Genomic DNA, 12,992 nt, shown 5'->3' with positions numbered 1-12,992 from the left:
CGTCTGTCCAGAAACTCAATTTTCGGAGGGAGCAGTGCAGCTCTGCGGTAGAGTGAATGCATGCTTAGCCTGCAGGACTTCCTGGATTCGATGGCCACTGCCTCCCTTAAACAGAACGCCTACTGTGAAACACCTGAAAGGTGTAGGTCCTGGCACAGTATCCGTCCCCTTTTGGGCGGTTGGCCTTTGCCACCTGTCCTCACAGAGATCCCAGCACGACGGCGCTTCTCCTTCCAGGAAGTGCTTTAGCCCCCTGACCTCCTTTTGTGCCCCTTGGTTGCACTGAAGCACGCATGAGTTGGGGATAGGTGAGGAGAGGAGGGGGGGGTTTGAAGTCCCCAGAGGTTCGTGTCCCCATTAATGTACGTGTGACTCCTTCTTACAGGCCACGTGACAGTGCCCCAAAGCGGAGAACCGGACGAGGCCGATTTCTTTTCTGATAAAGAGGTACCGTCTCCCTTTGTCACTGTTCTTCTCCTTCGTTCGGTAGGTAAGCGTCAGGGCACGCTGCAGCGGGGACGCCTGGGTGCTTTGAGCCTGCGTCCCCAAGTTTGCATTTGCCCGGGAAGGTCTGCGGGCTTACAGGGTTTATCCCAGTGCACACCTCCTACAGTTACCGGGTGCTTCACGTCGTGTGACTGCACGACCGACGCACCTGCAGTAATTTTGGAGACTCACCTCGTGAAACGGGTGTCTGTATCTACGTGGTGTGGCCCAGTTCTTTTCCGTTAGCGTTTATGAGGGGACGCTGGAGGCGGACAGAGCCCTGTGGCAGTCAGGTGCTTTCCTGTCGTCGTTTGATCTTGGCTTTTTTTCCTGGGGCCATCCCGATCTGAAAGTTACCAGGGGATGTCTGGCCTTGAGTGTAGGGGCTTTTGCCCTTTTCCAGCCCATCGCCAGTAACAGTGCTGTAGTTTCCCTTGCGACTTCCTCTGATGCTTGACCCCGCAGCCTTTGGCCCAGGCTGCCCTTCCCCGGAAGCGCCCTCGCTTCCCCCTGTGTGCACTGGGTTGTGTCTCTGAAGACCCAGTGCGGGCTTCCCAGCGCTCCGTGACCTAGCGACCTGCCACGGGCTCTCCTGTCCCTTGTGCCGTTCGCCGTATGCCTCCGCCCTGGGTTGGAGAGCGGTCAGACTTCTGCGTGGCGAGTCGTCTTCCTGGCTCCCTCCCGGTGGCAGAGTCGAGAGAAGGGCCTCCCTTTTATGTGTATCGGCAGCTCCTCCCAGGGGAGAGGGCTTATGATCTGAGAGGTGGCGTGCGTACTTGTTGTCCCCATGACTAACTGGGGGAAAGAGCCCGTGCGTGAATGTGATGGTTTCTGGCGTTCGGTTCTTGTTTAATTGCCCTCTGTGTTCCTAGGGGTTGGCGACTGAGCCAGCAACCGATAGCCAGACGTTTGGACTTGCTCCAGGGCCAGTAACAGCGCATGACACGTTGAGCTGTGTTGATGGAGCTGGCCCAGCTGACACGTTCGGTAAGCTAGTGTACACGTCTGGGGCTTTGCTGTCCCTCTCTTGGCTTGATCAGGCGTCTGTCCAGAAACTCAATTTTCGGAGGGAGCAGTGCAGCTCTGCGGTAGAGTGAATGCATGCTTAGCCTGCAGGACTTCCTGGATTCGATGCCCACTGCCTCCCTTAAACAGAACGCCTACTGTGAAACACCTGAAAGGTGTAGGTCCTGGCACAGTATCCGTCCCCTTTTGGGCGGTTGGCCTTTGCCACCTGTCCTCACAGAGATCCCAGCACGACGGCGCTTCTCCTTCCAGGAAGTGCTTTAGCCCCCTGACCTCCTTTTGTGCCCCTTGGTTGCACTGAAGCACGCATGAGTTGGGGATAGGTGAGGAGAGGAGGGGGGGGGTTTGAAGTCCCCAGAGGTTCGTGTCCCCATTAATGTACGTGTGACTCCTTCTTACAGGCCACGTGACAGTGCCCCAAAGCGGAGAACCGGACGAGGCCGATTTCTTTTCTGATAAAGAGGTACCGTCTCCCTTTGTCACTGTTCTTCTCCTTCGTTCGGTAGGTAAGCGTCAGGGCACGCTGCAGCGGGGACGCCTGGGTGCTTTGAGCCTGCGTCCCCAAGTTTGCATTTGCCCGGGAAGGTCTGCGGGCTTACAGGGTTTATCCCAGTGCACACCTCCTACAGTTACCGGGTGCTTCACGTCGTGTGACTGCACGACCGACGCACCTGCAGTAATTTTGGAGACTCACCTCGTGAAACGGGTGTCTGTATCTACGTGGTGTGGCCCAGTTCTTTTCCGTTAGCGTTTATGAGGGGACGCTGGAGGCGGACAGAGCCCTGTGGCAGTCAGGTGCTTTCCTGTCGTCGTTTGATCTTGGCTTTTTTTCCTGGGGCCATCCCGATCTGAAAGTTACCAGGGGATGTCTGGCCTTGAGTGTAGGGGCTTTTGCCCTTTTCCAGCCCATCGCCAGTAACAGTGCTGTAGTTTCCCTTGCGACTTCCTCTGATGCTTGACCCCGCAGCCTTTGGCCCAGGCTGCCCTTCCCCGGAAGCGCCCTCGCTTCCCCCTGTGTGCACTGGGTTGTGTCTCTGAAGACCCAGTGCGGGCTTCCCAGCGCTCCGTGACCTAGCGACCTGCCACGGGCTCTCCTGTCCCTTGTGCCGTTCGCCGTATGCCTCCGCCCTGGGTTGGAGAGCGGTCAGACTTCTGCGTGGCGAGTCGTCTTCCTGGCTCCCTCCCGGTGGCAGAGTCGAGAGAAGGGCCTCCCTTTTATGTGTATCGGCAGCTCCTCCCAGGGGAGAGGGCTTATGATCTGAGAGGTGGCGTGCGTACTTGTTGTCCCCATGACTAACTGGGGGAAAGAGCCCGTGCGTGAATGTGATGGTTTCTGGCGTTCGGTTCTTGTTTAATTGCCCTCTGTGTTCCTAGGGGTTGGCGACTGAGCCAGCAACCGATAGCCAGACGTTTGGACTTGCTCCAGGGCCAGTAACAGCGCATGACACGTTGAGCTGTGTTGATGGAGCTGGCCCAGCTGACACGTTCGGTAAGCTAGTGTACACGTCTGGGGCTTTGCTGTCCCTCTCTTGGCTTGATCAGGCGTCTGTCCAGAAACTCAATTTTCGGAGGGAGCAGTGCAGCTCTGCGGTAGAGTGAATGCATGCTTAGCCTGCAGGACTTCCTGGATTCGATGGCCACTGCCTCCCTTAAACAGAACGCCTACTGTGAAACACCTGAAAGGTGTAGGTCCTGGCACAGTATCCGTCCCCTTTTGGGCGGTTGGCCTTTGCCACCTGTCCTCACAGAGATCCCAGCACGACGGCGCTTCTCCTTCCAGGAAGTGCTTTAGCCCCCTGACCTCCTTTTGTGCCCCTTGGTTGCACTGAAGCACGCATGAGTTGGGGATAGGTGAGGAGAGGAGGGGGGGGTTTGAAGTCCCCAGAGGTTCGTGTCCCCATTAATGTACGTGTGACTCCTTCTTACAGGCCACGTGACAGTGCCCCAAAGCGGAGAACCGGACGAGGCCGATTTCTTTTCTGATAAAGAGGTACCGTCTCCCTTTGTCACTGTTCTTCTCCTTCGTTCGGTAGGTAAGCGTCAGGGCACGCTGCAGCGGGGACGCCTGGGTGCTTTGAGCCTGCGTCCCCAAGTTTGCATTTGCCCGGGAAGGTCTGCGGGCTTACAGGGTTTATCCCAGTGCACACCTCCTACAGTTACCGGGTGCTTCACGTCGTGTGACTGCACGACCGACGCACCTGCAGTAATTTTGGAGACTCACCTCGTGAAACGGGTGTCTGTATCTACGTGGTGTGGCCCAGTTCTTTTCCGTTAGCGTTTATGAGGGGACGCTGGAGGCGGACAGAGCCCTGTGGCAGTCAGGTGCTTTCCTGTCGTCGTTTGATCTTGGCTTTTTTTCCTGGGGCCATCCCGATCTGAAAGTTACCAGGGGATGTCTGGCCTTGAGTGTAGGGGCTTTTGCCCTTTTCCAGCCCATCGCCAGTAACAGTGCTGTAGTTTCCCTTGCGACTTCCTCTGATGCTTGACCCCGCAGCCTTTGGCCCAGGCTGCCCTTCCCCGGAAGCGCCCTCGCTTCCCCCTGTGTGCACTGGGTTGTGTCTCTGAAGACCCAGTGCGGGCTTCCCAGCGCTCCGTGACCTAGCGACCTGCCACGGGCTCTCCTGTCCCTTGTGCCGTTCGCCGTATGCCTCCGCCCTGGGTTGGAGAGCGGTCAGACTTCTGCGTGGCGAGTCGTCTTCCTGGCTCCCTCCCGGTGGCAGAGTCGAGAGAAGGGCCTCCCTTTTATGTGTATCGGCAGCTCCTCCCAGGGGAGAGGGCTTATGATCTGAGAGGTGGCGTGCGTACTTGTTGTCCCCATGACTAACTGGGGGAAAGAGCCCGTGCGTGAATGTGATGGTTTCTGGCGTTCGGTTCTTGTTTAATTGCCCTCTGTGTTCCTAGGGGTTGGCGACTGAGCCAGCAACCGATAGCCAGACGTTTGGACTTGCTCCAGGGCCAGTAACAGCGCATGACACGTTGAGCTGTGTTGATGGAGCTGGCCCAGCTGACACGTTCGGTAAGCTAGTGTACACGTCTGGGGCTTTGCTGTCCCTCTCTTGGCTTGATCAGGCGTCTGTCCAGAAACTCAATTTTCGGAGGGAGCAGTGCAGCTCTGCGGTAGAGTGAATGCATGCTTAGCCTGCAGGACTTCCTGGATTCGATGCCCACTGCCTCCCTTAAACAGAACGCCTACTGTGAAACACCTGAAAGGTGTAGGTCCTGGCACAGTATCCGTCCCCTTTTGGGCGGTTGGCCTTTGCCACCTGTCCTCACAGAGATCCCAGCACGACGGCGCTTCTCCTTCCAGGAAGTGCTTTAGCCCCCTGACCTCCTTTTGTGCCCCTTGGTTGCACTGAAGCACGCATGAGTTGGGGATAGGTGAGGAGAGGAGGGGGGGGTTTGAAGTCCCCAGAGGTTCGTGTCCCCATTAATGTACGTGTGACTCCTTCTTACAGGCCACGTGACAGTGCCCCAAAGCGGAGAACCGGACGAGGCCAGTTTCTTTTCTGATAAAGAGGTACCGTCTCCCTTTGTCACTGTTCTTCTCCTTCGTTCGGTAGGTAAGCGTCAGGGCACGCTGCAGCGGGGACGCCTGGGTGCTTTGAGCCTGCGTCCCCAAGTTTGCATTTGCCCGGGAAGGTCTGCGGGCTTACAGGGTTTATCCCAGTGCACACCTCCTACAGTTACCGGGTGCTTCACGTCGTGTGACTGCACGACCGACGCACCTGCAGTAATTTTGGAGACTCACCTCGTGAAACGGGTGTCTGTATCTACGTGGTGTGGCCCAGTTCTTTTCCGTTAGCGTTTATGAGGGGACGCTGGAGGCGGACAGAGCCCTGTGGCAGTCAGGTGCTTTCCTGTCGTCGTTTGATCTTGGCTTTTTTTCCTGGGGCCATCCCGATCTGAAAGTTACCAGGGGATGTCTGGCCTTGAGTGTAGGGGCTTTTGCCCTTTTCCAGCCCATCGCCAGTAACAGTGCTGTAGTTTCCCTTGCGACTTCCTCTGATGCTTGACCCCGCAGCCTTTGGCCCAGGCTGCCCTTCCCCGGAAGCGCCCTCGCTTCCCCCTGTGTGCACTGGGTTGTGTCTCTGAAGACCCAGTGCGGGCTTCCCAGCGCTCCGTGACCTAGCGACCTGCCACGGGCTCTCCTGTCCCTTGTGCCGTTCGCCGTATGCCTCCGCCCTGGGTTGGAGAGCGGTCAGACTTCTGCGTGGCGAGTCGTCTTCCTGGCTCCCTCCCGGTGGCAGAGTCGAGAGAAGGGCCTCCCTTTTATGTGTATCGGCAGCTCCTCCCAGGGGAGAGGGCTTATGATCTGAGAGGTGGCGTGCGTACTTGTTGTCCCCATGACTAACTGGGGGAAAGAGCCCGTGCGTGAATGTGATGGTTTCTGGCGTTCGGTTCTTGTTTAATTGCCCTCTGTGTTCCTAGGGGTTGGCGACTGAGCCAGCAACCGATAGCCAGACGTTTGGACTTGCTCCAGGGCCAGTAACAGCGCATGACACGTTGAGCTGTGTTGATGGAGCTGGCCCAGCTGACACGTTCGGTAAGCTAGTGTACACGTCTGGGGCTTTGCTGTCCCTCTCTTGGCTTGATCAGGCGTCTGTCCAGAAACTCAATTTTCGGAGGGAGCAGTGCAGCTCTGCGGTAGAGTGAATGCATGCTTAGCCTGCAGGACTTCCTGGATTCGATGCCCACTGCCTCCCTTAAACAGAACGCCTACTGTGAAACACCTGAAAGGTGTAGGTCCTGGCACAGTATCCGTCCCCTTTTGGGCGGTTGGCCTTTGCCACCTGTCCTCACAGAGATCCCAGCACGACGGCGCTTCTCCTTCCAGGAAGTGCTTTAGCCCCCTGACCTCCTTTTGTGCCCCTTGGTTGCACTGAAGCACGCATGAGTTGGGGATAGGTGAGGAGAGGAGGGGGGGGTTTGAAGTCCCCAGAGGTTCGTGTCCCCATTAATGTACGTGTGACTCCTTCTTACAGGCCACGTGACAGTGCCCCAAAGCGGAGAACCGGACGAGGCCGATTTCTTTTCTGATAAAGAGGTACCGTCTCCCTTTGTCACTGTTCTTCTCCTTCGTTCGGTAGGTAAGCGTCAGGGCACGCTGCAGCGGGGACGCCTGGGTGCTTTGAGCCTGCGTCCCCAAGTTTGCATTTGCCCGGGAAGGTCTGCGGGCTTACAGGGTTTATCCCAGTGCACACCTCCTACAGTTACCGGGTGCTTCACGTCGTGTGACTGCACGACCGACGCACCTGCAGTAATTTTGGAGACTCACCTCGTGAAACGGGTGTCTGTATCTACGTGGTGTGGCCCAGTTCTTTTCCGTTAGCGTTTATGAGGGGACGCTGGAGGCGGACAGAGCCCTGTGGCAGTCAGGTGCTTTCCTGTCGTCGTTTGATCTTGGCTTTTTTTCCTGGGGCCATCCCGATCTGAAAGTTACCAGGGGATGTCTGGCCTTGAGTGTAGGGGCTTTTGCCCTTTTCCAGCCCATCGCCAGTAACAGTGCTGTAGTTTCCCTTGCGACTTCCTCTGATGCTTGACCCCGCAGCCTTTGGCCCAGGCTGCCCTTCCCCGGAAGCGCCCTCGCTTCCCCCTGTGTGCACTGGGTTGTGTCTCTGAAGACCCAGTGCGGGCTTCCCAGCGCTCCGTGACCTAGCGACCTGCCACGGGCTCTCCTGTCCCTTGTGCCGTTCGCCGTATGCCTCCGCCCTGGGTTGGAGAGCGGTCAGACTTCTGCGTGGCGAGTCGTCTTCCTGGCTCCCTCCCGGTGGCAGAGTCGAGAGAAGGGCCTCCCTTTTATGTGTATCGGCAGCTCCTCCCAGGGGAGAGGGCTTATGATCTGAGAGGTGGCGTGCGTACTTGTTGTCCCCATGACTAACTGGGGGAAAGAGCCCGTGCGTGAATGTGATGGTTTCTGGCGTTCGGTTCTTGTTTAATTGCCCTCTGTGTTCCTAGGGGTTGGCGACTGAGCCAGCAACCGATAGCCAGACGTTTGGACTTGCTCCAGGGCCAGTAACAGCGCATGACACGTTGAGCTGTGTTGATGGAGCTGGCCCAGCTGACACGTTCGGTAAGCTAGTGTACACGTCTGGGGCTTTGCTGTCCCTCTCTTGGCTTGATCAGGCGTCTGTCCAGAAACTCAATTTTCGGAGGGAGCAGTGCAGCTCTGCGGTAGAGTGAATGCATGCTTAGCCTGCAGGACTTCCTGGATTCGATGCCCACTGCCTCCCTTAAACAGAACGCCTACTGTGAAACACCTGGAAGGTGTAGGTCCTGGCACAGTATCCGTCCCCTTTTGGGCGGTTGGCCTTTGCCACCTGTCCTCACAGAGATCCCAGCACGACGGCGCTTCTCCTTCCAGGAAGCGCTTTAGCCCCCTGACCTCCTTTTGTGCCCCTTGGTTGCACTGAAGCACGCATGAGTTGGGGATAGGTGAGGAGAGGAGGGGGGGGTTTGAAGTCCCCAGAGGTTCGTGTCCCCATTAATGTACGTGTGACTCCTTCTTACAGGCCACGTGACAGTGCCCCAAAGCGGAGAACCGGACGAGGCCGATTTCTTTTCTGATAAAGAGGTACCGTCTCCCTTTGTCACTGTTCTTCTCCTTCGTTCGGTAGGTAAGCGTCAGGGCACGCTGCAGCGGGGACGCCTGGGTGCTTTGAGCCTGCGTCCCCAAGTTTGCATTTGCCCGGGAAGGTCTGCGGGCTTACAGGGTTTATCCCAGTGCACACCTCCTACAGTTACCGGGTGCTTCACGTCGTGTGACTGCACGACCGACGCACCTGCAGTAATTTTGGAGACTCACCTCGTGAAACGGGTGTCTGTATCTACGTGGTGTGGCCCAGTTCTTTTCCGTTAGCATTTATGAGGGGACGCTGGAGGCGGACAGAGCCCTGTGGCAGTCAGGTGCTTTCCTGTCGTCGTTTGATCTTGGCTTTTTTTCCTGGGGCCATCCCGATCTGAAAGTTACCAGGGGATGTCTGGCCTTGAGTGTAGGGGCTTTTGCCCTTTTCCAGCCCATCGCCAGTAACAGTGCTGTAGTTTCCCTTGCGACTTCCTCTGATGCTTGACCCCGCAGCCTTTGGCCCAGGCTGCCCTTCCCCGGAAGCGCCCTCGCTTCCCCCTGTGTGCACTGGGTTGTGTCTCTGAAGACCCAGTGCGGGCTTCCCAGCGCTCCGTGACCTAGCGACCTGCCACGGGCTCTCCTGTCCCTTGTGCCGTTCGCCGTATGCCTCCGCCCTGGGTTGGAGAGCGGTCAGACTTCTGCGTGGCGAGTCGTCTTCCTGGCTCCCTCCCGGTGGCAGAGTCGAGAGAAGGGCCTCCCTTTTATGTGTATCGGCAGCTCCTCCCAGGGGAGAGGGCTTATGATCTGAGAGGTGGCGTGCGTACTTGTTGTCCCCATGACTAACTGGGGGAAAGAGCCCGTGCGTGAATGTGATGGTTTCTGGCGTTCGGTTCTTGTTTAATTGCCCTCTGTGTTCCTAGGGGTTGGCGACTGAGCCAGCAACCGATAGCCAGACGTTTGGACTTGCTCCAGGGCCAGTCACAGCGCATGACACGTTGAGCTGTGTTGATGGAGCTGGCCCAGCTGACACGTTCGGTAAGCTAGTGTACACGTCTGGGGCTTTGCTGTCCCTCTCTTGGCTTGATCAGGCGTCTGTCCAGAAACTCAATTTTCGGAGGGAGCAGTGCAGCTCTGCGGTAGAGTGAATGCATGCTTAGCCTGCAGGACTTCCTGGATTCGATGCCCACTGCCTCCCTTAAACAGAACGCCTACTGTGAAACACCTGGAAGGTGTAGGTCCTGGCACAGTATCCGTCCCCTTTTGGGCGGTTGGCCTTTGCCACCTGTCCTCACAGAGATCCCAGCACGACGGCGCTTCTCCTTCCAGGAAGTGCTTTAGCCCCCTGACCTCCTTTTGTGCCCCTTGGTTGCACTGAAGCACGCATGAGTTGGGGATAGGTGAGGAGAGGAGGGGGGGGTTTGAAGTCCCCAGAGGTTCGTGTCCCCATTAATGTACGTGTGACTCCTTCTTACAGGCCACGTGACAGTGCCCCAAAGCGGAGAACCGGACGAGGCCGATTTCTTTTCTGATAAAGAGGTACCGTCTCCCTTTGTCACTGTTCTTCTCCTTCGTTCGGTAGGTAAGCGTCAGGGCACGCTGCAGCGGGGACGCCTGGGTGCTTTGAGCCTGCGTCCCCAAGTTTGCATTTGCCCGGGAAGGTCTGCGGGCTTACAGGGTTTATCCCAGTGCACACCTCCTACAGTTACCGGGTGCTTCACGTCGTGTGACTGCACGACCGACGCACCTGCAGTAATTTTGGAGACTCACCTCGTGAAACGGGTGTCTGTATCTACGTGGTGTGGCCCAGTTCTTTTCCGTTAGCGTTTATGAGGGGACGCTGGAGGCGGACAGAGCCCTGTGGCAGTCAGGTGCTTTCCTGTCGTCGTTTGATCTTGGCTTTTTTTCCTGGGGCCATCCCGATCTGAAAGTTACCAGGGGATGTCTGGCCTTGAGTGTAGGGGCTTTTGCCCTTTTCCAGCCCATCGCCAGTAACAGTGCTGTAGTTTCCCTTGCGACTTCCTCTGATGCTTGACCCCGCAGCCTTTGGCCCAGGCTGCCCTTCCCCGGAAGCGCCCTCGCTTCCCCCTGTGTGCACTGGGTTGTGTCTCTGAAGACCCAGTGCGGGCTTCCCAGCGCTCCGTGACCTAGCGACCTGCCACGGGCTCTCCTGTCCCTTGTGCCGTTCGCCGTATGCCTCCGCCCTGGGTTGGAGAGCGGTCAGACTTCTGCGTGGCGAGTCGTCTTCCTGGCTCCCTCCCGGTGGCAGAGTCGAGAGAAGGGCCTCCCTTTTATGTGTATCGGCAGCTCCTCCCAGGGGAGAGGGCTTATGATCTGAGAGGTGGCGTGCGTACTTGTTGTCCCCATGACTAACTGGGGGAAAGAGCCCGTGCGTGAATGTGATGGTTTCTGGCGTTCGGTTCTTGTTTAATTGCCCTCTGTGTTCCTAGGGGTTGGCGACTGAGCCAGCAACCGATAGCCAGACGTTTGGACTTGCTCCAGGGCCAGTAACAGCGCATGACACGTTGAGCTGTGTTGATGGAGCTGGCCCAGCTGACACGTTCGGTAAGCTAGTGTACACGTCTGGGGCTTTGCTGTCCCTCTCTTGGCTTGATCAGGCGTCTGTCCAGAAACTCAATTTTCGGAGGGAGCAGTGCAGCTCTGCGGTAGAGTGAATGCATGCTTAGCCTGCAGGACTTCCTGGATTCGATGCCCACTGCCTCCCTTAAACAGAACGCCTACTGTGAAACACCTGGAAGGTGTAGGTCCTGGCACAGTATCCGTCCCCTTTTGGGCGGTTGGCCTTTGCCACCTGTCCTCACAGAGATCCCAGCACGACGGCGCTTCTCCTTCCAGGAAGCGCTTTAGCCCCCTGACCTCCTTTTGTGCCCCTTGGTTGCACTGAAGCACGCATGAGTTGGGGATAGGTGAGGAGAGGAGGGGGGGGTTTGAAGTCCCCAGAGGTTCGTGTCCCCATTAATGTACGTGTGACTCCTTCTTACAGGCCACGTGACAGTGCCCCAAAGCGGAGAACCGGACGAGGCCGATTTCTTTTCTGATAAAGAGGTACCGTCTCCCTTTGTCACTGTTCTTCTCCTTCGTTCGGTAGGTAAGCGTCAGGGCACGCTGCAGCGGGGACGCCTGGGTGCTTTGAGCCTGCGTCCCCAAGTTTGCATTTGCCCGGGAAGGTCTGCGGGCTTACAGGGTTTATCCCAGTGCACACCTCCTACAGTTACCGGGTGCTTCACGTCGTGTGACTGCACGACCGACGCACCTGCAGTAATTTTGGAGACTCACCTCGTGAAACGGGTGTCTGTATCTACGTGGTGTGGCCCAGTTCTTTTCCGTTAGCGTTTATGAGGGGACGCTGGAGGCGGACAGAGCCCTGTGGCAGTCAGGTGCTTTCCTGTCGTCGTTTGATCTTGGCTTTTTTTCCTGGGGCCATCCCGATCTGAAAGTTACCAGGGGATGTCTGGCCTTGAGTGTAGGGGCTTTTGCCCTTTTCCAGCCCATCGCCAGTAACAGTGCTGTAGTTTCCCTTGCGACTTCCTCTGATGCTTGACCCCGCAGCCTTTGGCCCAGGCTGCCCTTCCCCGGAAGCGCCCTCGCTTCCCCCTGTGTGCACTGGGTTGTGTCTCTGAAGACCCAGTGCGGGCTTCCCAGCGCTCCGTGACCTAGCGACCTGCCACGGGCTCTCCTGTCCCTTGTGCCGTTCGCCGTATGCCTCCGCCCTGGGTTGGAGAGCGGTCAGACTTCTGCGTGGCGAGTCGTCTTCCTGGCTCCCTCCCGGTGGCAGAGTCGAGAGAAGGGCCTCCCTTTTATGTGTATCGGCAGCTCCTCCCAGGGGAGAGGGCTTATGATCTGAGAGGTGGCGTGCGTACTTGTTGTCCCCATGACTAACTGGGGGAAAGAGCCCGTGCGTGAATGTGATGGTTTCTGGCGTTCGGTTCTTGTTTAATTGCCCTCTGTGTTCCTAGGGGTTGGCGACTGAGCCAGCAACCGATAGCCAGACGTTTGGACTTGCTCCAGGGCCAGTAACAGCGCATGACACGTTGAGCTGTGTTGATGGAGCTGGCCCAGCTGACACGTTCGGTAAGCTAGTGTACACGTCTGGGGCTTTGCTGTCCCTCTCTTGGCTTGATCAGGCGTCTGTCCAGAAACTCAATTTTCGGAGGGAGCAGTGCAGCTCTGCGGTAGAGTGAATGCATGCTTAGCCTGCAGGACTTCCTGGATTCGATGCCCACTGCCTCCCTTAAACAGAACGCCTACTGTGAAACACCTGGAAGGTGTAGGTCCTGGCACAGTATCCGTCCCCTTTTGGGCGGTTGGCCTTTGCCACCTGTCCTCACAGAGATCCCAGCACGACGGCGCTTCTCCTTCCAGGAAGCGCTTTAGCCCCCTGACCTCCTTTTGTGCCCCTTGGTTGCACTGAAGCACGCATGAGTTGGGGATAGGTGAGGAGAGGAGGGGGGGGTTTGAAGTCCCCAGAGGTTCGTGTCCCCATTAATGTACGTGTGACTCCTTCTTACAGGCCACGTGACAGTGCCCCAAAGCGGAGAACCGGACGAGGCCGGTTTCTTTTCTGATAAAGAGGTACCGTCTCCCTTTGTCACTGTTCTTCTCCTTCGTTCGGTAGGTAAGCGTCAGGGCACGCTGCAGCGGGGACGCCTGGGTGCTTTGAGCCTGCGTCCCCAAGTTTGCATTTGCCCGGGAAGGTCTGCGGGCTTACAGGGTTTATCCCAGTGCACACCTCCTACAGTTACCGGGTGCTTCACGTCGTGTGACTGCACGACCGACGCACCTGCAGTAATTTTGGAGACTCACCTCGTGAAACGGGTGTCTGTATCTACGTGGTGTGGCCCAGTTCTTTTCCGTTAGCGTTTATGAGGGGACGCTGGAGGCGGACAGAGCCCTGTGGCAG

General features: G+C 57.4%; 2 long non-coding RNA genes across 2 annotated transcripts; both read left to right on the top strand.

The window, feature by feature from the left end:
• Positions 1–390: 390 nt before the first annotated feature.
• Positions 391–4,529, top strand: LOC140695391 (uncharacterized). The gene is made up of 6 exons (XR_012071118.1): positions 391–447; positions 1,359–1,473; positions 1,914–1,975; positions 2,887–3,001; positions 3,441–3,502; positions 4,414–4,529. It is a non-coding gene; the product is annotated as an uncharacterized lncRNA (long non-coding RNA).
• A 1,409-nt stretch (positions 4,530–5,938) lies between these two features.
• LOC140695384 (uncharacterized) lies at positions 5,939–9,109 on the top strand. Its single transcript, XR_012071115.1, has 5 exons — positions 5,939–6,055; positions 6,495–6,556; positions 7,468–7,582; positions 8,022–8,083; positions 8,995–9,109. It is a non-coding gene; the product is annotated as an uncharacterized lncRNA (long non-coding RNA).
• The last annotated feature ends 3,883 nt before the right edge of the window (positions 9,110–12,992 follow it).

This window comes from Vicugna pacos, unplaced genomic scaffold (assembly GCF_048564905.1).
Source record: "Vicugna pacos unplaced genomic scaffold, VicPac4 scaffold_202, whole genome shotgun sequence".
In the NCBI taxonomy this organism is placed as follows: Eukaryota; Metazoa; Chordata; class Mammalia; order Artiodactyla; family Camelidae; genus Vicugna; species Vicugna pacos.
The sequence above is the reverse complement of the archived record's forward strand: the minus strand, read 5'-3'. Positions and strand labels throughout refer to the sequence as shown.